The sequence below is a fragment of the Bubalus kerabau genome, chromosome 3 (assembly GCF_029407905.1).
Source record: "Bubalus kerabau isolate K-KA32 ecotype Philippines breed swamp buffalo chromosome 3, PCC_UOA_SB_1v2, whole genome shotgun sequence".
Lineage (NCBI taxonomy): Eukaryota > Metazoa > Chordata > Mammalia > Artiodactyla > Bovidae > Bubalus > Bubalus kerabau.
Window position 1 is genome coordinate 10,569,356 of NC_073626.1, and position 25,157 is coordinate 10,594,512.

Genomic DNA, 25,157 nt, shown 5'->3' on the forward strand with positions numbered 1-25,157 from the left:
CTTCAAGCCCCGACCTAATCTCCGCATCCTCCAGGAACTTTTCCTGACCCCCCTCTTGCCTTTCCTCCACCATAGAAGTTTGTTTCACTGTCTTTTGTGGCAATTCTCTTACTCCACAATTTAGTATCAGCATTTATGAACTTGGATCTCATTTGTCCTACCACCCAATAACTTACATGCACTGGGCTTTTCAGTTTGCTTCTGACATGCTTTCACATCGCCTTGAGATTTTTTTTTTTCTTAAAGTGGGGAAGGAGCTGTTTAGGAAAGTAAGGAGCTAGAAGCCCCCAGGAAGAGTGAGCACCAGGGCACAAGCTTCTGAGCACGAAGCTTGTATGCGCACTTTGCTGGTGTGCAAAAGCGTGGGGAGGGGGAGGGTGGGAGGGAAAGAGCTGAAAAAGAGGTTACAAATGGTGAAGAGAAATCACGGCGTTTATTTCTAAATGACGACTCTTTATCTTCTGACCCCAGGCCTATTTGTTGACAAGCCTTTCTGTCAAAGCGTGTTGGTCAAGGGGAGGGAGCCCCGGTGCTCCGGCGGCTCGCACGAGGAGGCCTTGATCTTGTCTCTGCCGGAATCCAGGCAGCAGCCCCCACCACTGGCCCGGCCCCTCCGTCACCAATCAGCCTCCTAATGGGCAGGAGGCCCCTCTGGGGATGGGGATTTGACAAGGCTTGTCAGAACTGTCAGGCTTTCTCATTCTCCCGTTCCTGCCCTGGGAGAGGAACAGCTCTGTAGGCTACTTCGAGGACAAGAGCTGAAACCACAGCGAAAAGCTGCTCAGACATGAGCAGGGCAGGCGCTTAAATCCACCGTATAAAAAAATATCTGGATGAAGAAAACAGGTACAGGCCAAGTGCACAGTGTATCTTGGGGCTGTGGGAATAGCCTCTGGGGAACTCAGTACAGTGAAGGACTCGCTTGCTTTCTCTCTCTCTCTCGCTCTCTCTCTGAGATTCCCTATCACCCCAGCAGCAGTGAATTAAATTCGCCTATCAAGCAGGTGGTAAGGGGCTCTCTGGCAGATAAAGGTTATCCCAAGATGGACTTTTCCCTGAGGCTCTGACACTGTCTTGCCAGCTCCACAGTGGACAGTCACACCCTGCCAAGAGAAGGGGTCCAGAGGTGGAGAGGCGCTGCAGAGGAGCCCTGGGCGGGAGGAGGACAGGGGGCCGGGGGCTCTCCTGGACCCCAGGGCCTGAGTGATGGAGGCCTGGCCTTGCGTCCTTAGCATCCCTTCCCCCTGCACCCCCCTCCGCTGTCCTTCGCTCCTTACTCCCCACACCACCCACCCCTAACCCTCACACCTCTCCCACCTCCCCCCCTCCCCCCCTCCACCGTCTCCTCCTCCCCACTCACCCACCCCCCAACGCCCCCTCCTCACCCCCCACCCTGCCCAGAGCCAGAGAAGCCCAAAGCCAGAATGTGATTACTCCTGTTTAGTACAAAACCAAGAAGGAATGAGGGGCAGAGGGAAAGAGGCAGAAGAAATGTTCATCTGTCACATGTCAGCAAGACGTGTCTTTAAGGGTTGGATGAAAGTAGGAAGATTGGGGAAGGTCTCAAACTGCAAACAAGTGTCATCCTGTTTTCTCCTTTGCACAAACCCAGCCCCTCTCACGACACACACACACACACACACACCTCGGTCCCAACTCATCTGTCCTGAAGATAAACGTGCTTTCTTGAAACCCTAAAACCTGTCTCCCATTAATTCTGCTTCTCAGAGTGAAGCTTTCCCTGGTGACTGATTACAGAAAATTGCTTATTTCAAGAAACGTGGAACCCCTCCCGGAGACAATGGCTTCCATTCTGGTTTCAGAGACTTCTGCAACGGGCGAGACTAGCATTGAGGGGATCAGGAATTGGGGGGAAGAGGGGAGAACAGTTCACACACACGTGTACACGCACACACACACACACACACACACAGGCTGTCCCAGAAACTGCAGCACATGACACAGCTACACCGGGGCCTCTAATTACTTCTCTGTCTAATTCATGCTAACACAGCAATTAGCGATAAAGCTCAAAACACTCATACACATTAGCCTGATGACATTTAATTATGACATTAGATGTATTGAGATATGCGTAGCTTACCAAGGAATAAGAAATCTACATGTCTGGCCGATGTAAACGGCAATGTACTAAAAATAAAGGAAAGCCGTGAAACTCTAACTTATTAAAAGAAAATAGCGTAATGGGTGCATTTTTATGTGAAATATGCCATTTCAAGAGGCTGAGAAGGAATCTGGTCTCCTTGGCTCAGAGAACATGGCTTGGACTTTATTTTTGAAAAGAGGGGGAAAAGGTAGATGGTGGTGGATTATTGCTCTCCACCTCTTGTATCCATCCTCACTGTCAGCCCCTTCGACGTCAGCAGAAGATACAGGGGGAAACATGACATTGTTTTGCCAGGATGGTCCACGAGACGTGCCATTTGCTTGTGGTTTACATGGGGCCTGTTCCTGAGACATGATTAATAGCTCAGCAGCACTGCCAAAAAGCACATAAATCTGGCCATCCGCAGAGTAATTGACACACTGCTCGTCTTGCAAATACCTGGAGCGCCGGCATACCGAGGGCCGATCCCCAAGTGGGCATTCCAAGCAGCTGATTAGGCTGTGCTCAGTTGCTGACACTACAGTTTGGGGGTCCGTTCCTCATAGCACCCAATTAGCTGCCACATAAAGCCCTCCTCCCCTTGAGCAACCTTGACCAGGTGTTACGGACCAGCTGAGTGAACACAGGCAACCACAGAAATTCCACTAGAGCACCCGGGCCCTGACAGAGGGGCCCGTGGGGTGGAGACCTCAATCCCCAAATTCTGGACCAGTTGTCCTTCAATTTAGCTTCTCAAATACTCCTGCTTCAGTTCATCACACCCCAGGCATCGCCATCTGCCACCCAGCCCCGCGCGGTACCCACTGTGACCTGGACCTTTCTTCTCCCACCTCCCACCTCAGCCTCCTTTCCAACTCATTATCCATCTTCGCCTTCCACACTGCCGTGCTCCAGGAACTTGAAAACTTCACCCCCCTCTCTGTTTCTCCAATGTCTCCCTTTCTATGAAAGCGTTTAAACAAACAAGCGCAACTGACATAGCCCAGGAGCCACTGTGGAGATTAAAGATTACATAATGAACCAGTTGCAAAGCCCTCTGAAAGCATAAAATACTGTAGGAGTAATTATTATCATTGTTATTAATCACCTCAGTTCATCACATATAGTAAACATGAGATAATAAAGAGGAGACTCTTAAATGCAGTATCAGCAGCAAGACCCATTTATTACGATGCTATTTGCTTGGATTCCATTACAGTTATAAAATTTTACGCTCATCTAGCACTTTTCATCTAGGAATGCCAAAGTGCTGCACAAGAGCAGGCTCTAATTACGCTAATCCTCCCAACACCAGGGAGCGGGGTGTGGGGAGCTGCCGAGAAAGACCACTTCCACTCGTGTAACTCGCCATCTAAGCAGATCCCTGGCCAGGTCTGGGGCAGACTGCCTGCTGAGGGCTGCACCTAGAAACTTCCAAAATCTGAAAAAGTTCGTAGATGAGTCATATCATTTTTCTAAAAGTACAAATAATTAATGTCAGATAGACACGCATACTGAGGTCTGAATATTTTTCTTCTGTGTGGGGATGATGTAGCCAATCTCTTGCGAGTAATCGACCTGCCTTGATCTCACCACCTTGGTCCATGTTTTCTGTGTTTGCCATCAGAGTCTGCAAGAATATTCTCTGTGTCTTATTGTAGGTAACATTGCCAGCCTGAAAGTTTTACACAGGGATGACAATTAAAAAAAAAAAAAGATGTCTAAAGTTTATATTATTTATTTATTTAGGCTGCACGGCAGGGCTTGTGGCAGGGATCATCGCTCCCCGGTCAGGGATTGAACCTGTGCTGTCTGTGGTGAAAGCCTGGAGTCCTAACCACTGGACTGCCAGGGAATTCCCAGGGGTGATGATTATTGGCGGTAAATGAGTGGTCTACCTGGGGAAATACAATGAAAGCAAAGTATGTAATCAATATCTTGTCACTTTGCCAGTGTAATACTCGTCTACGGGGAAAAAAACAGCTTTGGAGAACTCATACAATTTTTACAATATTTCTAATACTTTGTTGTAGGTTTTGGTTCCGGTAAATGGATAGTTTCAGCTGTAGTCATCATTTTGACCTGCCACTAATAAGAGCAGAACAAATTACTTACACTCTTAGGATTTGGCATCTTACACTTTTAAAAGTATATTATGACTCCCAAGCAAGGTACCTGTAGCCCAGAAAGTGACCTCTGAGGTCCAGGAAAAAAGCAGAAATCATTTGCTTTACTTTATTCTGTTTTCTTTTCTTTTTTTGGACATGCAGCCTGTGGGATCTTAGTTCCCTGATCAGGGATAGAACCCATGCCCCACTCCCCACCCCCAACCCCGACTTGAAAGTGCAAAACTCTAACCATGGGATGGCCAGGGAATTTCCACTTTGTTCTATTGTATTTGTAAAAACAATGAAATTAATTTTACTAATGTGTTGCTCAGTTTGAAGATAGAACACAGATATATGGATATGAAGAGTGAACATCCAAATATTTGAAGAGTTCAAAAACCAAAGAGAAATACACAGTGAAAGAGAAGTGTGCTGAGTCAGACTCCACCTCTTCATCCACATCAGAAATGTTCTCCATCCATATTAGAAACGACAGGACAGTGCGTACGTGTCTAAAAAGACTGGGCATCCCTGAAACCACAGAGGGCTTGCTAAGCTGAGAGGCTGGGTCAGTCCTCATCCGCACATCAGACAGAAATGATTGTGTGCTCCCCACATAGCTCTGGACCACATTTAATTGTGACCAAAGCGGGTTATGAAGCATTTTCAGACACCAAAGAAACTTAGCCCAAGGTAACACCGCTTTACGTTAAAAAAATAAAATGGAAAATTTCTCAGGGCGAATAGTCCACTGAAAAGGTCTTCCTCCAATTCTGGGGTCAGGGACCACGCACCCGGAGAAAGTCTTCCATCCTCCGGCTCTGTCTCCTTAGCCCTACCTCACACCCAAATACAGCCCTGCCCCAGCCAGGTCAGAGTCGCAGCCAGGGTCTCCAACTCTGAAAAGAAGATCAGATCCACCCTTTACCCCAACCCAGTGCCTTACAAGAACTTTTGTAGAAATCCAGGGATCCCTGGGGTCACAAAAGAGTTGGACACAACTTAGTGACTAAAAACAGCAAAGGGCTTCTTGAGACGAATTTCCACAGTAACCAAGGTCGGGGGCAGCCAAAGGCAGACACAAGGAAAAGGCCTGAGAGCAGAGAAAGGCAGGAGCCCTGGGGGGCAGGGAGGAAGGCAGGCGCTGGAGGGGCAGCCCAGGGCAGTGCTTCTGAGCCTTTACTGGAAGCCACTCCATGCCACGGCTCGGCAATTTAGAAACACCCTAGCACAGTGCTGCTGGGTAGAAGTGCAATGTACACTGTGTGTAAAATTTACACTCCTCTACATTAGTCACCGTTGTCGAAAAGTGGGAACAACCCAGTATCGATGGAAAAACAAAATGTGATCTTACAGACACACAGAGTGGAATACTATGCAGCCTTAAAAAAAGAAATCCTGATGCATGCTAAGACATAACTGAACCCTGAAGACACTATGCTAAGTAAAATAATTCAATCACAAAAGGCAAATATATTGCAGGAGTCCACTCACCTGAGGTACCAAGAATACCAACTTATTAGAGACAGAGAGTGGAATAGTGGGGACAGGAGCTGGGGGGAAGGAGAAAGGGGGCATGAGTGTGTAATGGGTACAGTTTCAGTTTGGAAAGATGAAAAAGTGCTGGAGGTGGAAATGGTGCTTAACAAAATGAATGGACTGAATGCCATTGAACTTAAAAATGATTAAAATGGTAAATGGTATCTTGCGTATATTTTACCACAGCAGAAACTTATTTCGTGTGTGTGTGTGTGTGTGCACGCGTGCGCTCAGTTGTGTCCAACTCTTTGCGACCCCAAGGATTGCAGCCCACCAGGCTCCTCTGTCCACGGGATTTCCTAGGCAAGAGTACTGGAGTGGGTTGCCACTCCTTCTCCAGGGGATCTTCCTGAACTAGGAATCAAACCCAAGTCATTCCTGCATTGGCAGGTAGATTCTTTACCACTGCACCACCAGGGAAGCCCCTATTTCTAGTAGCCAAGTTAAAATATTTTAAAAGAAACAGGGGAGGAAATTCCTTGACAGACCAGTGGTGAGGACTCTGCCGTCTCACTGCCAAGGGCCCACGTTCAATCCCTGGTCAGGGAACTAAGATCACACAAGCCAAAATAAATAAGTAAAAAATTAAAAGAACAGGGGAAATTAATTTTAATAATATATATCTTTGGACCCAGTATATTTAAAACTTATCATTTCAACATGGAATCAACATAATTACCAATAGAGAACTGTACATTCTTTGTCTCAGACTTCCCTTTGACATTCCCAGGCGCATTTTATACTCACGGCCCAGCTCACATCAGAGTGGCCACGTTTCAGGTGCTCGTGGCCACATGTGGCTGGCAGTGACCATCCTGGACAGGCTGACCTGGGGAGGATAGGCTTTGAAGTACTGTGCCATCAGAGCCCTGGCCCCACTGCAGTGGGAGCACAGAAAAGAAAACAAAGAAAAGGAAGGTCACTTCTGTACTGGGGGGACAGGAAGAATCACTGCAAACCTGGAGCTGGACGAGAAAGCGTTCAATGAAACGGACACGGCAGAAAAGTAACCGCTGTAAATGTCTCCAACATTTCAACCACGCCTGCATGCTCAGTCGCTTCATTCATGTCTGATTCTTTGCAACTCCATGGACCGTAGCCCACCAGGCTTCTCTGTTGGTGGGATTTCCCAGGCAAGAGCACTGCAGTGGGTTGCCAGGCCTTCCTCCAGGGGATCTTTCCGACCTAGGGACCGAACCTTTGTCTCCTATGTCTCCTGCATTGGAGACAGCTCCTTTATCACTACCATCACTTGGGAAGCCCCTTCATACCGTGAGCCGAGCACCATTCTAAGTGATGGACCTCTGTGTAGCCATTTAATCCTCCCTATAGCCCTGGGAGGCAGAGGAAAAAGTGCCATTCTCACTTTATAGCTGAGGAAATGCACAGAGATTATACTTCTCGAAGTCACACAGCTACTGGGGGGCAGAGCTGGGACTGGAACCCAGTCAGTGACCTTGGCACCTGTGCCTTAACTATCGCGCCCTCTCACCTTCCGAGAGTCGGCTGCGTTCCAGGGACACATCCAGAGGCTGGGGTGCGTTGAGCATGGCAATGACCCTAGGAACTTCAAGCTGCAGCCTCCTGGGCTATGCAGGTAAAGTGGCAAACTTGAGAATGGGCAGACGTCCATGGGAAGAGAGAGAACCAGCCAACGGCCAAAGCACCGAAGATTCTAGGCGATGGTATGACACAGTGGCGCAGGAGAGCAGCAGTAGCAAGAGATTGCTGAGCTTCCAGAGGACCAGCCCAAGGTGGCCCGACCTGACCCTGGCAGTCACAGCAAGACAGCAACCCTGGGAGCAGTGGTGCTCAGAAAGCAGGCACCACCAGAGATTACAGGTGAGGCGCCCACAGAGATACAGGGGGATGGAGACTGGCCAGGAGGTACCACTGTGGGGAGAGCAAGACAACTGAGGCAGCAGAATTTACCCTCGACCCTCAAGTCAGCGAGACCCAGGTCAGATAGCGAAGGGATCACGATTATGACTCAGGTTAGATACGAGTGTCCGACACTTGGAAGCGTTCTCTGGCTCTAGCCTCTCTTGAGATTAGAAGTCTTCCTCATAAAGAAACCAGACAATGCAATGAACTCCAAGACCCGTTAAAAAATCCCACAGGAGATGAAACTTAGCCTCTGCAGTCCTTTTACCAGCCTTTCCTTGTCTCTCCCTCTGTGATCTGCTCGGAGGCAGCGTAAATCAAAGAAAATAACACTCATGTGAAATAATGTTTATTTCGGGACTGGGTGACTCCTTAGCCAGAGAACTTAAGACACGAAGTGTCTGTATTCTGGGTGATGGAAATCAGGTCAGGCAGGGCTGATAAACAACGCAAGAATAAACAGCATAATTTCTCCTTCAAAGCGAAGAAACCAGCCTTGCTCCGTAGAGAATCTATATCACGTGGGGGAAATTTCACTTCCGACGATGTTAGGGCCACACAAACCCCCAGCCTCCCACAGAGCCGGTACCTCAGAGGTGAGCCGTTCCCTATTCTGTCCCAATTGTCAACCACTCTGATCATCGCAGAGCCCACGCTGGGCCACTACTGAGCTTGACAGACGATAACAATAACAGGAACGAAAAGCCCTGCCTGGAAAATTATTGTTGTTATATACAATACACATCCGTTTGGTAGACAGTTTCCAAAACATCCACCAACCCACAAACATGTTCTACAGTCTCGCCCCGTGAGAGGCAAGCGCACCCTAAGGGCACACAAGCCTTCTCCAGGCCACTGTGGTCTTACACAAACATCGTAATTAGTAGCATGCTTGCTTCTATGAGCGTCAGCAAAGAAGACCAAGAATGGCAGGAAGAAAGGAAAACGGAGTCCCGAGTAAGGAAATCGAAGTGGGCAAGCTTTCACACTCATTTTTATTATACAAAATAATACACACGAGTATGGAAAATTTAGAAAATACAGGTAAGAGGGAGGAAGAGAATTTGTTCCCTGGTCCAGAAACTCATCTTTCTGCACGATTTATTTCAAAAGGTAAATTGGCGAGAGAGAGCTTCCCGATGATTACTTCAAAGTTCAGTAATACAGAGAACAAATCCATCAGTCAGAAATCTCTCACCAGAAACTTTCCTGAAGAGTAAATGGATGTCTGATGTGACGGACCCACTGGAGTTTTCTTGGAGATGAGTCCAGATCTACATAATAAGTGTGAGGTACCCAGTCGTGTCTGATTCTTTGCGACCCCGTGGACTGTAGCGTGCCAGGATCCCTTGACCTTGGGATTTTCCAGGCAAGAATACTGGAGTGGATTACAACCATTTCCTCCTCCAGGGTATCTTCCCTACCTAGGGGTTGAACCCAGGTCTCTTACATTGCAAGCAGCTTCTTTACCACTGAGCCAGAGAAATCCTTATAATAGGAGGTTTGCTTAGAGAACTCAGTCTCATGGTCTTCATTCCAGACTCTCAGAGCAAAGAAGGTAGGAAAAGCAAAAAGAGGCAGTTGAAAGCAAGAATCTTTGGAGTATTAGCACTTATTGGGACACCAAAGAGCCAGGGTCCCCTGCTCTTCTCCAGTGACCCCTACTCTATAGGCCAAGGGGATAATTGCAAGGAGGTTTGCAATCCCAAGTAGTATCCAGCAATAAGATAATTAAAAGTATAATGACTGTCACATGAGGCTCATTAAATTCTTTGATATTAACAAGGGGTCCTCACCCTCATAAAAGTCTGAGGGCCATTACTCTGGGTTATCTTTATCTCTTAAGACTTCAGTGCTTACGTTATCTCCCAGCTAAGCCCTAAACATCCCCACCCAGAGGATGCGCCAGGAGCCTCCTCTACCTGTGCGGCCCCAGCACCTCACCTTAGTTCAGGGCCTCACTTTCTCCTTAACACTGTCATTGTCATAATGATGGTAATAAGGGACACGAAGAGAATATCCAGCACTCAAAGATGACTTGGGGAGAGGTGACATAATATGTATCAGTTCCCTGGAGACATCTATATCCAAGAAGGACGTTACTACAATGATGTCAAGTTTTCTCAAGAACTCCAACTATAACCCCTAAACCCATCACTTGCTAAATCTGTATTCAAATTGAAGTTCAACCACAAAAAATCTCTTCTAAGTCTGCCAAATGGATACTTTCTCACATGGAATTAGGTACTCAAGATTCGTGTTTTCTATTTCCACTCTTCACCTTCAGAGTGTTATCTATATATTCAATCACAGATTCTCAAGTTGCAAAATGCATTAAAAATTCACTCCATTGAGAATGTTTACAATTGATTTTAGGGATACTATAAATTAAAAGCTTTGTTCAAGTTATAAGGTACTATTACATTAATATTTACCTTGAAAGATAATATAAAATAAGTATATGAAAAAGATCTAAAATATTTACTTAAAACATACCATGTGAAAGAAATATTATATTACTTTGCAACCCATAAAAGCTAACCATGTCAACTTAACCCAGGAAATTGCTGGCCAAATATTATGTAGTATATAAACCCCAACCAACAGGAAACTGTGGAAAAGAGTAGGATTTGGTATCAGAGACTTGATTTTAAATATCAGCTATTTCACTTGCAGATTCCTACTGAGTCAAGTCACTTCCCTCATTTCTAAAGAATAATATCCACAACATTGTGAAAAGGATTGAATGTCATAATGTACATGGAAGCAAAATTGCCGTGGAAATACTGGCTATTATGTTAGCATACAACGCATTATTCTTCAAGTCCAGCTAGCTTGTCAATATCCACGACTTTTTTTTATTGACGTATAGTTAATTTACAATGTTATCTTAGTTTCAAGGGTAGGGCAAAGTGATTCAGTTGTGTATATATACATACATATATAAACGTTCCCAGTTTCTTTTCCACTGTAGATTATTACAACACACTGAATATAGTTCCCTGCGCTCTACAGTGGGTCCTTGCTGTTTGTCTCTTTTATATCTAGTAGTGTGTATATGTTAATGCCAAACTCCTGATTTATCCTTCCCCCACTCCTTCAATATCTCCTTTGGTAACCAGAAGTTTGTTTTCTATGTCTGTGAGTCTATTTCTGTTTCATAAATAAGTTCATTTATATCATTTTTGTTAGATTCCATATATAAGTGGTATCATATGATATTTGTCTTCCTCTGTCTGACTTATTTCACTTAATGTGATAATCTCTAGGCCCATCCCTGTTGCTGTGAATGGCATTATTTCATTCTTTTTCATGACTGAGTAATAGTCCATTGAATATACATACATCTTATTTACCCGTTCATCAGTCAGTGGACATTTAGGTTGCTCCATGTCTTGGCTTCTGTAAATAGTGAACCACAGCTACTTTTAACTAAAGTGAGGTGTGAGCAGTAGGGTATAAACCTCCAGCCCTACTAGAAACATCTGTCAGCCTGTGCCCCTCTCTGACCATCCAACAACCCCCTTTGAAAGAAACAAAAAGCAGCTCTCCTATCAAAAGAGGGTCCTCACCGTAATACATCCGGCTTTGCAGTTGACACCTGTTAGAACATTTTTTCATAAAAACTCAACTTTAGAATCATATGGTAGATTCAAAAATGGCTTTCTGTTTAGAAGTTCTTGTGAGAATTGCCATTTCATGTCTTGAAAATAAAATAGTGCATTCCATTGGTGACCATTTCATAATATATTGGGTTAGCCAAAAAGTTTGTTTGGGTTTTTCTATAACATCTACTGAAAACTACAAATGAACTTTTTGGTCAACCTAGTACAAAAATATCAAATTACTATATTGTATACTTGAAACTAATATAAGTACATTATACTTTAATTTCAAAAATTAAAAAATTTAAAATAGCACATTTGATACAACAAAAGTATTCTTCTATCCGTCCCTGTTAGCATCTGTCACGTTACCAGCCCCATCTTTGTACAGTTACAATCACGAAAGCTGCATGCTGGACCATTTACTCCCTGATTGCAGCTGAGTTAACTCCTGGGTGCTCTTCACAGTTGTAAGGCAGGAAAAAAAAATGGTTTCTAGGTGATTTTTTTTAAAAACCAATATTAAACTCTGGATTTTAGAAAATAAAGAGACTGGAGGTCAAATAACTTCCCTCCATATATGTTATCACCGTTGGAGTTACAGTCAAATTGAACCGACTCAACAGACATGAGTTTGAGCAAGCTCCCGGAATTGGTGATGGACAGGGAAGTCTGGCATGCTGCAGTCCATGGGGTCGCAAAGAGTCGGACAGGACTAAGTAACTGAACTGAACTGAACTGACAACTAATTTTTTAGGATAAATAAAATCACCTCCCATTGATGTACAGATTGGAAGCCCTGAGGTGGGAAATGTGTCATTTGACCAAACAATTTGTCAAGAACCTATCGAGGTCCGGCACAGAGCAGCTCCTTCATCTACATGTCTTAAGTGAACCCCCAGTCTCTGCTCTCATCAGGCCGCATGCCCCATTCCTGCTTTAGAGGAGCTTCTGCATGGTCTCTTAGCATCCTCTGTATAGGAATAAAGATGGTCAGTTTCCCTTGGCCAACTTGTCCCCAGAACCATCCGCACAGAAAACCAAAACAAACATCTAAATAGAGTTCAGATAAATTTCCGACCCAATGTCTTAGAACCAGTTCTTGATACAGTCATAGGGAACCATTCTCCACATGCTTATATATAGGAATGATGCAACAATTTTCCTTACTCTTTAACCAAAAGTTCAATCAGGGATTTCTCCAGAGGTCCAGGGGTTACGACTTTGCCTTCCAATGTGTGGGTTAGATCCCTGGTCAGGGAGCTATGATCCCACATGACTCATGGCCAAAAAATCAAATTATAGGAAACAGAAGCAATATTGTAACAATTTCAATAAAGACTTTAAAAATGGTCTACAACAAAAAATCTTTTAAAAAAGTTCAGTCTCACCTTTCTTGCAGAAATTCAACTGTTAAAAAAAAAACAAAAACAGACTCTTACAAGTTAGGAAAAATTTGGGCCAATGTTTCAGAATTATTTTTCTTTTTTTTTAATTTAATTTTCTTTGCCTACACTGGGTCTTGGTGGCAGCATGTGGGATCTAGTTCCTTGACTAGGGTCGAACCCAGGCCCCTGCATTGGGAGCACAGAGTCTTAGCCACAGGACTGCCAGGGAAATCCCCTAGAATTATTTCTAATTTAAGTGCCCATTGTGTTCCCCAGCTGTACACATAGTCACACCTCTATCACCCTCAAATTGCTATTCTAACATTCCTTTCCCTTCCTGCTATTTCCAAGAGGTCAGAGGGAAAATGTCAGTAGCAAAAAAAAAAAAAAAATCGGGAAAACAGTTGAAGATTTAGGAAATTTTTTTGACATCTTTTCCATAGCCATCAAAAAATGATTTTTTGTTTTTTAAATACCTGGCCATCCCTTGGCATGGGTCTCTCCCCCCAAAGCATAACTTAATACAGAAAACATTGTCAGGGGCTGTAGAACAAGTTACTACTGAACGGCCATTGAATGGGACACATATTCAAAAAAGTAATCATTGCTCTGCCGTTGACACTGTCAGTACTCAAATCTGGCTAAACTTGTAATCACTCACTCAGCGGCATCTGGGTCATTGCAGGCTCCTGAGCTTAGAAAGAGAACTAGGTTACGGCTCTTGCGTAGCCCAAGATTGAGGTAGGACCACAGGGACCATATACCCATGGCTGGGCACCATGTTCTCAGCCCAGCTGGGTGTTGAGGAACCTTGAGGAGCTCAGCTGTGAGGGTCTGGAGGGGAGAGAGTGGGTCTTACCTTTGCCACCACTGGCACCAGCCCAGGGCCTGACACTGGACGAGTGAACTGAAACACCATCAGAAGTTGCACCTCCAGAGGGGAAGATTCCCGGTGTCGAAACGTGTATCAGGGCAGCAACAGTGATAACCGTCATTTTCCCAGACATAAAGTGGACACTGCAACCACAGGAGATAGCCCAGGAAAAAACAAGGGAGCGTTAAAACCCCTCTAAATGTAGTCTTCTCTTCCTTTTTACCACCGTCACGCCTAAGAGCCCTAAATCCGCCTGCCCACCTTGCCACTCTCAACTCATGTACATTTTCACCCTGCTGGTGGCTCTTCAAGACATGCTTAAAATCCTATTTTCTTAGGACTCAATTTGCAGGAAAAGAATAAGTCCAGCAAATCTGTGTTTCAATCCCAATTAACTTCTGAACATTAATCTCATCTGTAAAATGGAGAGATTTCCTACATCATTATGTTAACTACTCGACGTGGGACCTGGCACAGTGCTTAACAAATGGGATTTGGTACTTTTATTATAAAAGACAGAGGAATTCAACAGTGTAGATTCATGAGGGAAATAGGTGAGGGAGACCCTTTTTTTTTTAATTATAGTTGATTCGGGGCTTCCCTGGTGCCTCAGATGTAAAGAATCTGCCTGCAATGCAGGAGATTCGGGTTTTATCCCTGGGTCAGGAAGATCCCCTGGGTCAGGAAGATCCCCTGGAGAAGGAAATGGCAGCCCACTCCAGTATTCTCGAAAAGTCCCAAGGACAGAGGAGCCTGGTGGGCTATATATAGTCCATGGGGTCTCAAAGAGTCGGACGCTACTGAGCAACTAACACTTTCACTTTCATAGCTGACTTATAATATTGTGTTAGTTTCAGAAGTGATTCAGTTATATTTATACATAAGTGTATGTCTATATTCTTTTTTTTTTTTAATTCTTTTCCATTATAATTTACAGGGACCCTCTTTGCCGCTGCTGCTGCTGCTAAGTCGCTTCAGTCGTGTCCGACTCTGTGCGACCCCATAGACGGCAGCCCATCAGGCTCCCCCGTCCCTGGGATTCTCCAGGTAAGAACACTGGAGTGGGTTGCCATTTCCTTCTCCAATGCATGAAAGTGAAAAGTGAAAGTGAAGTCGCTCAGTCATGTCTGACTCTAGCGACCCCATGGACTGCAGCCTACCAGGCTCCTCCGTCCATGGGATTTTCTAGGCAAAAGTACTGGAGTGGGATGCCATTGCCTTCTCCCTGGACCCTCTTTAAAAGTAGTTAAATCACATTCTAATTTTTGATCTAGGCAAATTAAACTAATCACAACAGAATGGTGACAGGTGTAGTGAGCTGTGAGAAGGGAATCACATTTAGCTAGGATGGCTAATTATTTAGGCTAAAAATCAAAATGTTACTGGAAAAAACTGATGAGGAAGAAAGAGAGAAATTCTTAACAGACTCTGTCTTTCTCCCTCCCTCCTTCTCTCTTTCTCTCTCCACATACACACACACAGCTTTCAAGCAGCCTTGAAGTCGATAAAACTGTGACCCTAATACATTAAGAAAAATGCCATAAACCAGCCAAGAGTGAAAATAAACATGACGAAGCAATAAATTGGGATCTCCTTCACCCTCCTTCTACCTCCCACGTGCTTGGGTTTTGCAGGGAAACAACATAGCCCATATGGAGGCTTTGGCATAATCAAGATCCCCCCCAACCCCCTACACAGGCCCTCCCCCAGGTGACTCCAGGCCCAGGCATCCAGGGGCGCTGTATAAACATGAGCTGATGCAGATGGAATGAGCAGATGTCTGGCATCCCACCCCGAGCCCAGGCTGCAAGGGACAGACCAAGAGAGCCAGGAGGAGGCTCAGAGGGGAGCAGGCACCCCGTTTCCCTGCCCATGTCCCTGATCCCTGAGTCCCAATGGTGGGAAGAAATGCTCATTCCAACAGGCGGTGACCCCCCACCCCCATGCCTCACCCAGAGTGACTCCCAGACCCAGATAGAGCGTAAGAGCCAAGGCAGTTTAGAGGTCACCTAATCTGATCTGTCCATGTGACAGATGAGAACACTGAGGCCTGGGACCTTTAAAGAACTTGACCAACCTCATAGACCAGCTTATTACAAAAACCAAAAACAATTTCCAGGTCTCCTGCCTTCTAGAACAATCCTCTTTTCTTATACTTGACTCATATCCCTGATGGCTAGCACGTAAAAAATCTGCCTGCAATGCAGGAAATTTATTTGGGTTTGATCCCTGGGTCGAGAAGATCCCCTGGAGAAGGGCATGGCAACCCACTCCAGTATTCTTGAATGGAAAATCCCATGGACAGAGGAGCCTGGGGGCTATGGTCTATGGGGTCGTAAAGTGTCATACATGAATGAAGTGACTTATCACACACACACCTGTCCAGGCACGATCAAAGATCATTCATGCAACTTCTCATTAAATTCTCACTATGTAAAAAAATAATAATAATAAAATAAATTTTCACTATGTGCCAGAAACTGTTACAGGTGATTGAAGCAATAAGATTCTTCCATGGCAGCAATAAAGCATCTCTCTGCAGATGCCAAAAAAAGAACAATTACTCTGAGAACTTCTTGCCCTTCAACATCAAACAATTGGTAGGCTCCTACTATGTGCCAAGTTCAATACTGGGTGCCAGCGGGAAAAAAAAAAAAAAGAAATGGACAAGACACTCTCCCTCCCCTCCTTGGGGTTCTCCTAGTTGAAGTTAGATTCCATCGAGAGGGATAAACAGGAGATTCAGACCATGAATTCACATGGAATAAACACAGATAACAAACAGACAAGATTAAATATTTAGATCATGTATTGGCCAGGGGTTAAGTGGATTAATGGAGTGATGAGTTGGGCAGAGTTATGGGATTTCCATGTTTAGACAGGGTAGATTAGGCTGTCCAGCATATGGAAATGCAAAGCGAAACTGCTATCATCAGCAATACCACCCTGTATTCATCTCTAGAGGTGCCTTTCTGTCAAAGGGTGTAAGGTGCTGGACGAACCGCGTCTTGTCTTGCCAATCTTTATGACATCCTGGTGAGTCAGAGCCAGGGCTTTAATTCCCAGGATCCAGGTGAGGAGACAGAGCCTGGGGTGAGAGTGAGAAAGCCAAGAGCCACCAGGACCAAGTCCTGGCCCCCCTTCCTCTCCAGTTCAAATGCCTCCGGAGTACTTGGGCAATTGAGACAGGCACCAACACGATGACCCATTGTAACACAGCCCTTTTGATCTTTTACCTCAGAGGAGGAGAAATTGTGAGCTACCTTGTAATTATTTCCCGAGTGCTTCAAATCTATGTTTTGGGATTCTCTATAGAGCATAAGTTTCTTAAGGGCAGGGACCTACCTTGAATGCCCCCCATCCCTCCAGGCTCAGAAGATGCTGCAGACGTTGTATCCTTTGTGCTGAATGAGTGAAGAAATTCCATGAAAAACAAGATGGCGCTGCCGTCCAGCGGGCACTGCCGTCCAGCGGGCACAGTGCCTGCTGCCCATTCATTCTCACACCTTGCTCCCCCTCTTGCCCCTGTGAAGCTTGGTCTTGAAACAAGTCTCTACACAGTCAGAGGTTCATTTCGATGCCCTGAAATCACTCACTCGACTCCGGCGTCAACAGGTACTAAAAAGGTTCTTCATGAAGCCCTTGCTGTTTGTTTTTCTGGATCAAGGAATCCCATGGCCCTGCTCTCGTGTGCATCCCATGCTCTCGTGTGCATCCCACAGGGGCTGCTACTCAAAGAATGACGGGCACAGGCATCTGGTTCCAGCACCAGGCTCGTGTTTGCTCCTCCACGTAACTCCTCTCCCAAACCTGACAGCCACTCACTAGCCAGATAATTTGGAGAGTCTTTCTCTAAAATTATTAGCTTGTTGCTTCTTCATAGCATCATGGCTTTTAGACCATATCTTGTCTGTCTTCCAGATGCTTGATATGAAAAAGTGCTAATTTGCAAAGCAGTTCTAAGAGAGGTTAGATGCGGATACAGGGCAGTGGAGAGATGACCATCCATTCGTACACCAGATGCACAGTCAGGCCAAACAAACTGAAACACCGGATTTTGGAGCAGAGAAAGGTTTATTGCAAGGCCATGCAAGGAGACTGTTGCTCGTGCCCTTCAAAGCCCCGAGAGCTCCCCGAAGGGGTTCAGCCAAGCACTTTGAAAAGCCAGGTTTTGGTGGAGGAGGTATTGCAGGGTCTGTAATCAACTTGTGCCCAGTTCTCTGACAGCCTGATGGAGAGTAACAGAATGGTGTCACAGGGCGTAACATTATCAGTCCTTAGGCTCTAGGAGGCCTGGGGCTGCCTGCTCTTGGTCCTCAAGTAGTTAACATCTTCTGTTTGTTGGAGAAGGGGAGGTTTTTTTTCACTTCGGTCAAACAATCCAGGAAATGTGCATCAAATACTATTATCTGGATACTTCAGAGAGGAGCTAGAGCAGAGGATAGGAGGGAAGCCCTGTTCTGGGAAGGCCCCATGGGGTCCTACTCAGTTACAAGATCTGTGTTTGACTCGGGTCCTGCTGCCGTGTCTGTAATATGGCAGTTTCCTCTTTTTTTTTTAACTTTGTCTGTGCTTCATGGGCTTTTCTCTAAGTGCAGTATGAGGGCTCCTCATTGCAGTGGCTTCGTTCATTGCCGCTCCCAGGCTCTAGAGCACATGCTCAATAGTTGTGGCGCATGGGCTTAGTTGCTCCGCGGCATCTGGAATATTCCTGGATCAAGGATGGAAGCCGTGTCTCCTGCATTGGCAGGCAGATTCTTTACCACTGAGTCACCAGGGAAGCCCCTGGCAGGTTCCTTCTAATAGAACCTTTTAATTTACAGACAAGCTGAGGCTTTGGGACCTTAAATAACCTACATTTTAAATGAAGCTTTAGCCCCTCACCTCCAAAAAGAGAACTGTTCTAGTCCATTGCAAAAGTCTATTCCAGCTCCTTGCTTTTGACTGCACTTGCCCTGCCTGTAACCTTCTTCCCGGCCAGAAACTCTATCTCAGATAAAGTAAGGAACCTCACCTGTCCTTGCTGGGAACTCTTCCAATCTTTCTGTGCGTGGCATTCAGACAGTCGCTGCAAATTGCTGCCAGGTGTAGGCAAACAGGCTCCTGACCTTTACACACCCTCCTCTCGGGTATGCTCGGCCTCCTGCTTTATTTCCCTGTTTGAATACCCTTTATCGCAACCCTACACAGAATAGAACTTGCTTCCTGACCCTGGACCATCTGTTCCACCCACAACTCCTGCAGTTCCTGCCAATCCACCCACTGTGTCCCCCAGAGAGATGGCGCATCCTCGGCCTTCCGCTGTCTTCCAGCCCTCGCTGACCCTCCACCCGATTTCTCCTGAGCACTCGCTTGCCTCTGGTTCACCCTCACCTAGGTCTTCAAAGTAAGTGCTTCTATTACTCTTCCTCCATGCATTGTTTCGCTCAATAAATAAGAATGGAACACAGACCCCTGAAGTTCTAAAGACTCTCAGGCCCTGAGAGACTGGCTTATATGTTGCGGTCCTGCTGAGTCAGTAAAACAAACGACTAGCTCAAGATGGCTTTGGCCTTCCTTGGCATCTGAAGGGCACATTTAAAGGACGGGGTGTGGAAAGTCCCTCAACAGTTAAAATATTCCTTGAAAATACAAACTGGCAGACTGAATTCATTATTGTGGATTCTTTTTTTTCTTTTAAAGTAGAAAAAACATTTTTCAATATTCGGGTTATGTGCTTTAAACATTGTCCCGACATCTGTTCTTTAAAAACACAATAGAAGGCATGCTTTCAACTACAAACACAGATAAAATATGGCAACACAGCTCTGTATTTCTGGGCTACAGACATGCTAAGTAATAGGGATTTGCATGACTAAGCTTCTACTATGCTGACATATGCAAAATTCAGGAGCAATCGAATCGGTCTTCTTAGCCTGACAATGTTTAAATGAGAAACAGCCTTCATCCTGGGTCTGAAGACTTTGTGAGCTCACAGGAGAATCTGATTGCACCCAATTTAATAGCGATTTTACAACAACTCTAAAGTCTCCTTAGCTAATAGTGATGTGGGCACTGATTCTAATTACGGGAACAAAAGGTCAGTAGGGATTAGACCCAGGCAATAGGGCACAATTCACCTGACATTCGGCTCAAGCTGGTTTTTAAAATCTCACTTTGCTTGCCAAAAATATATCTATTCATTAATTAAAAAATTTTAAGACCCAGAACCGAATGAATATTTCTCCTGAAACTTATTTCATGCTAAGTTTTTGTAGCAACGTTTTTGCTTTTCCTTTAAGATGAGCTACTTTGTGGCAATGAATGAATTCTCAAAAGCTCAGTCAGTTAAACGCTATAGTGACAGCATGTTTTGTTCTTTTCAATGGCAATAAAAGTGGATGAGAGGTTCTAATCAAATTATTTTTCCCAAAACATCAATTACCTACCCCCCAGAAGACTCAGATTTTGAATTTCCTGAGTCAGCCTTAATTTCAAATTTTCTGTTGCCATTTCACAATAAGTAATTAAAATGTCCGGGAGATTCTTAGTTGTTTGTTTGTTCTGGAAGGAGGGAAGCTTATGAATGGCATTGAAACCCTGTGTTAGCTGGCATATCTTGACACTGATTCAGAAAATGCACTCATGGTCCAAGCTGTGAGAAAGTTTTAGTGGCCCACTCATAAAACCTATGGATTATTTCATAGGGGCCCCAGTTTCACGGGTCCAGCCTGAAGCTGAATTGGGACTGGCTTCCTTTCATGTTTTCCCATGTTGTGGATTAGCTGTGGGTCGCTGGTTCGCTCTGGTTCACTGCTAGAATGGGGTATAGGGGTTGGGGGTGGTCACTGGCCAACCACGCCTGAGACCCATTTCACAGAGTCTCACAGGGAAGAAAGGGTGGCTGACAGGTAGCCTCTCCTGGCACCACCTCCCTCCCTCCTCAGGAACAGCAATTGTGATGCAAGAGAAGATTGTTGGCCCCAAGGGTCTGGGGTGTGATGGTTCTCAGGGGGAGGAGAAAAGGATGCTGGTGCTTTGAGAGTGGCGGGGACCCCCCCCCCACCTGGGACCCCAGTGGTGGCAAGATCTCTGATGGAGCATTAGAGGCTCAGTGAAAGTAGAAATGCCTGGCTCCTAATCAACCGCAAAAGACTGGACACTAAGTAATTCAGCAATAATCATTAAGACCTGAAGACCAGTGACCCTTCCAGAAATAGTCAGGACTGATAGGCCTCCAAGACTCTCACATCAGTGCTTCCCAAACTGTAATGTGCACACAAATAGCCTTCATGTCTTGTTAAAATGCAAATTCTGACTCAGCAGGTCTGGGGTGGGACCCACGATTCTGTGTTACTAATAAGCTTCTGATGATCACACTCTGAGTAGTGTCTTAGTCATTCTGGCAACTGAACAACAGAAATTTATTTCTCGAAGTTTTGGAGGCTGTAATGTCCAAGATCGAGGCGCCAGCAGATTCATTGTCTGATGAGGTCCTGCTTCCTGGTTCTTCTTGCTGTGTCTGGGAGAAGGGGTAAGGGAGCTCTCTGGGGTATCTTTATAAGCACACTAATCCCTGGGACTTTCTGGCAGTCCTGTGGTTAAGATTCCACACTTCCACTGCAGGGGGCACAGGTCCAATCCCTCATCAGGGAACTAAGATCCAGAATGCCAAGTGGTGTGGCCAAAAAAATAAAAGAACACTAATTTCATTCATGAGGGCTCTACCTTCATGACCTAATCACCTCCCAAAAGCCCCACCTCCCAATACCATCACCTTGGGAGTTGATTTCAACCTATGAATTTGGGGGAGGGCAAAAGACATTCAGTCTATAACAGATAGAAAGGTCTTAATACAAACCTAGGAAAAGTAGAGAAGCCCGCCATGGACAAGTAATGATGGTCAAAATTACCAGCCCTGGGAGGTGGCTTTTAAAGACACAAATTCAATTTGATTTAGAAAAATCAAATAAGTGAGATTTCCTGTAACCATGTGTTGTGGAGAAAATGCATACTCATGTCTTGTGATATATGCTAGCCCATTAGTAATTTTTAAAGCTTTCAAACAGCTGTTATCCATCAAAATAGACTGGTCAGCAAGGACCAGCTCCGAGTGAGCTGTTTTTTCTTTATCTCTTAACAGACCACACTGACTCTGAGCCTTCTCTCCGGTCACCAAATAGCCTCAAGATCTTCCACCTGCTACAGGTTCTACTTCCCAATGGGCCATCATAACTTTTCCAAATAAAATAGGAAAATATTCTGTGCCAGGGGTTATATCCACCGTTCTCTTAACACCCATTTGCAGCCTTCCTGTAAAGGGAAGACTGCAGTGTCTAAAGGCTTAAGAACATGCCTGATCTTGGATTCATCTTAATTTTCCAGGTGTCTAATGAGAGTTTCATGAGCTATCTGCAATCCTTTTGGAAAAGCTTCTCTAACAAATTCTCTATTCCTAGAGGGCTGAATGCAGCTTCCTTAGGGTTTAAGACACTATGGACATTACCAAGTCTTAACCTTTCCTAGAAGGATAAAAGCCTCTATAGGGGTTCAAGATGACACTCCCCCTTCTCATTGAGAAACTTTTCCAGGAATTCACTGAGAATTTCCCACATCCCTGAGACAGATGATGTCATTAGGTCCACGAGTACAGGGACCATGGCTTGTTCCTAAAATCATTCGTTTTGTATTCCATGTCTTTTAAGTCAAGTGGAAGTGTTCATGGCATTGGTATTGAACCAGAAGACAGGTAGCATTGGGCAGCCAGGGAGAGCTAGACTCGAATTAGACTCTGCAGCTTACCAGCTGTGACACCTTAGGCAAGCTACTTTATTTTTTCTGAGTCTCAACTTATTAACTGTAAAGTATTAGTCATGAGCAAGAATAAAAAAATATTATGAAGTTGATCATAAGGCTGTTTGAGGATTAAGTGGAATATCCTATGAAAAGTACCTGGCCTGAAGTTGCTATTCAATAAAGCGAATGAGAGCCCTCTCACAAGGAAGATTTCAGCTTTTATTCCTTTCAGACTCTTTATTTTGTCTTAGTGGACTGGTGGCTAGGGGGGAATCCCAATCACTCTTGTATTTCTCTTCCCATTAGCTAGCAATCCATTTTCTGGCCAACAGTCAGGTCCTTTCCACCGTAGTCAGACTGAAAGCCAAATAATAATAATTTTTTAAAAAGAAAAAGAAATCTTATCCATCTAGGTATCATTAATTTTTTTAAGATTATAAGTTAGGCCAAGATAAAATTTTGTCATTCTTCTGGGATGATGTGTTGGGCCACGTCTTGATTACATTAAATCTTATCTAGATGACCTCTTATTGTGCTTCCAGAACAGCTGAGAAATCTGGACTGTGCTTTGCCCACAGCTGTGTACATCAACCCTCCGCCTCTCAGCAACACCTCATCAGTCCTCTATACTGAACTCCTATCCTCTAGTTATCCAAACTCTACACATAACCCAGACCCTCTTTTGTTTTCTTTTCTTTTCTTTCACTCTGTCTCAGAGTTACCTGGCTAAAGAAAATTGCTTTCCAAGTCTGGGTTCAAACCCTTTTCCTCCCACTGTCCCACCCCACCCAAGGCCCCCAGGACTGAGCACACAGAGCTAGGCGAGGGGTTGAATGGTTGAGTGAATAAATGAACGATTGTTCCAGCCGCTTCGGGCGCCGTGTCAAGTGTGCTGGGACACAGGCCATCTGCTTTGTGTCTTTACACCACGTGGTGTTTGTTTACTCGTTTCTTTTAGGTCCCTCCAGCCTCCCAAGCACCAGGGTACTTGGGTCATTCAGTAACACCTCTTAGCCAGGGGATTCAAAGTAGTTCAAGATGAGTGACTATAATGAACCATCCTATGAAATGGTATCTATCTGGAAGGGGAGAGAATTGCAAAGGTGAAAAGAGGACTCAGGTATCCTTACCCCAAAAATATTGCCTACAGGGTCAGCTGCCCACCCCTCCGAACTGCACAGATGACCTTCCGTCTGTGTCCTGGCATTGACTGTCACACACCTTACGCTCAGACGCTCTAGTTCTTACTTCTTAGACTCTATGTTTGAACCATCAGCAGCAGCATCAACCAGGAACTTGTAAGAAATGAATGCATGATCTTGGGCCCTCCCCAGATGTACTAAATAAGGATCTGCCTTTAACAAAATCCCCAGATGATGAAAACACTGCTTGTCTGGGGGCTATACATGCTTCAAGTAGCATGGCTCTAGATTACCCATCATCCTCTGAACAAGCCGCAAGTACTCATACCTCTAGGCCTTTGCTGGTATTATTCCTTCTGCTTAGGATACCCTTCCCCAGCTTCTCTCCCGGAATTCTAGACAATTTCATCTCTTATGCAGAAATCATCAGAGCACCCATCTCAGCACTTGGCAAAGAGCTTGCTGATTAGTCTACACATATGCATTCCTAACCACCTTGACTTGCAGTTGGTTGTTTATTGAGTTCAACCGTGGGGACCATGCTGATTTATCACCCAGCATATGATGTGTGCTCAACAAATGTTCATTGAACCCACATTGACACTAGCCCCATCTTCTCTGTCATTTTCACATCTTATAGATTCCAGAAGAAGCCATGTGGCCCGTGAGACATCCCACCAAATTTTAACTTGTGCCATGATTAGCATCCTACAAATGCCCGTGGGCTTGCTGAATGGCCACCCACCTTGACACAAAAACTTGAGATTATATATACTATTGTATTGTACATATGCCCTCACTGATGTGCTAAGACAGAATGATGGTCTGCTCTGGATCGTCTTTGGCAGATGATTATAAATTGCAGAGCATAAATGTAAAGGCTGATTTGTAACCTATCAGTAGGAGCCTTAATTGTCCTAAACAGGCCCTCACAGTGTTTTTCTCTGCCAGTCCAGGAACACACAACAACAAGCTTTGTGGGTAGGTAAGTTGATATTCAGGGGGAAAAAAAAAATTAAAAACACACTTTGAAAATGGAAGGCATTGAAATAAATTATAAATTCATCTCAATTTTCCTGCTTCTTACTTCAACCTCATTCATGACTATAACAGCTTGGTTTTCAATGACTGCTACTATGAAAATTTTCTCCTTTCTCAAGGCTCCAGCCAAACCCCACTGGAAATGAAAGAACTGAGCAGAGAGATGGTTGAAATTTCCCATAAGTTGAGTTTTTTATTACGGCGACTGCTGCTTTAAAAGCCAATCGTAACACATATGGCTTACAAATTATTGCCTCATGTAGGAAAAGCAAAATTCTCTTTCTCCAAGTAGATGTACACTTGCCCAAATCCTATGGCATGGTTTACAGCAGAGGTACTGTTAAAGGCACCACAGACAAACCTGGGAGAACTCATGTATGGGCCTTTCTCGTCACATGTGCTGTGATAATCCTGGATTCCTGGGATGTATGTTCTGGGGATCAGTCACTGACAGTACATGACTAACAAGAGTTTTAGAATTTTATGTTGAAGATGAACTTCGAGGTCATTTCATCTAATGCTTGGATCTCTTTGGTAACATCCCTACCAAGTGGCCATCCAGCCAAGACAAGAAAACCTCCGGTAACCGGGAACCCACTACCTCCCCAAACTCTTAAGTCCCTTAAGTCTGATCTCCACTTGTTCACCTTCCATCTTTCCTATGCAGGAGCACAAAAATAGCATCTTTAGGATC

The 25,157-nt window shown here is 44.9% G+C and overlaps 2 long non-coding RNA genes across 4 annotated transcripts in view; one reads left to right on the top strand and one right to left on the bottom strand.

Moving 5' to 3' along the window:
* Positions 1–17,114, bottom strand: part of LOC129645448 (uncharacterized) — a 51,452-nt gene extending 34,338 nt beyond the window's left edge. Inside the window, exons 1-2 of one of the 3 annotated variants that reach the window (XR_008711337.1) lie at positions 16,851–17,114; positions 13,491–13,648 (exon numbers count right to left, since the gene is read on the bottom strand). This is a non-coding gene — a long non-coding RNA (uncharacterized LOC129645448). The other 2 variants (XR_008711336.1, XR_008711334.1) reach the window with 2 other exon arrangements.
* LOC129645450 (uncharacterized) lies at positions 16,657–19,096 on the top strand. The gene is made up of 3 exons (XR_008711339.1): positions 16,657–16,759; positions 17,039–17,120; positions 18,696–19,096. It is a non-coding gene; the product is annotated as an uncharacterized LOC129645450 (long non-coding RNA).
* The last annotated feature ends 6,061 nt before the right edge of the window (positions 19,097–25,157 follow it).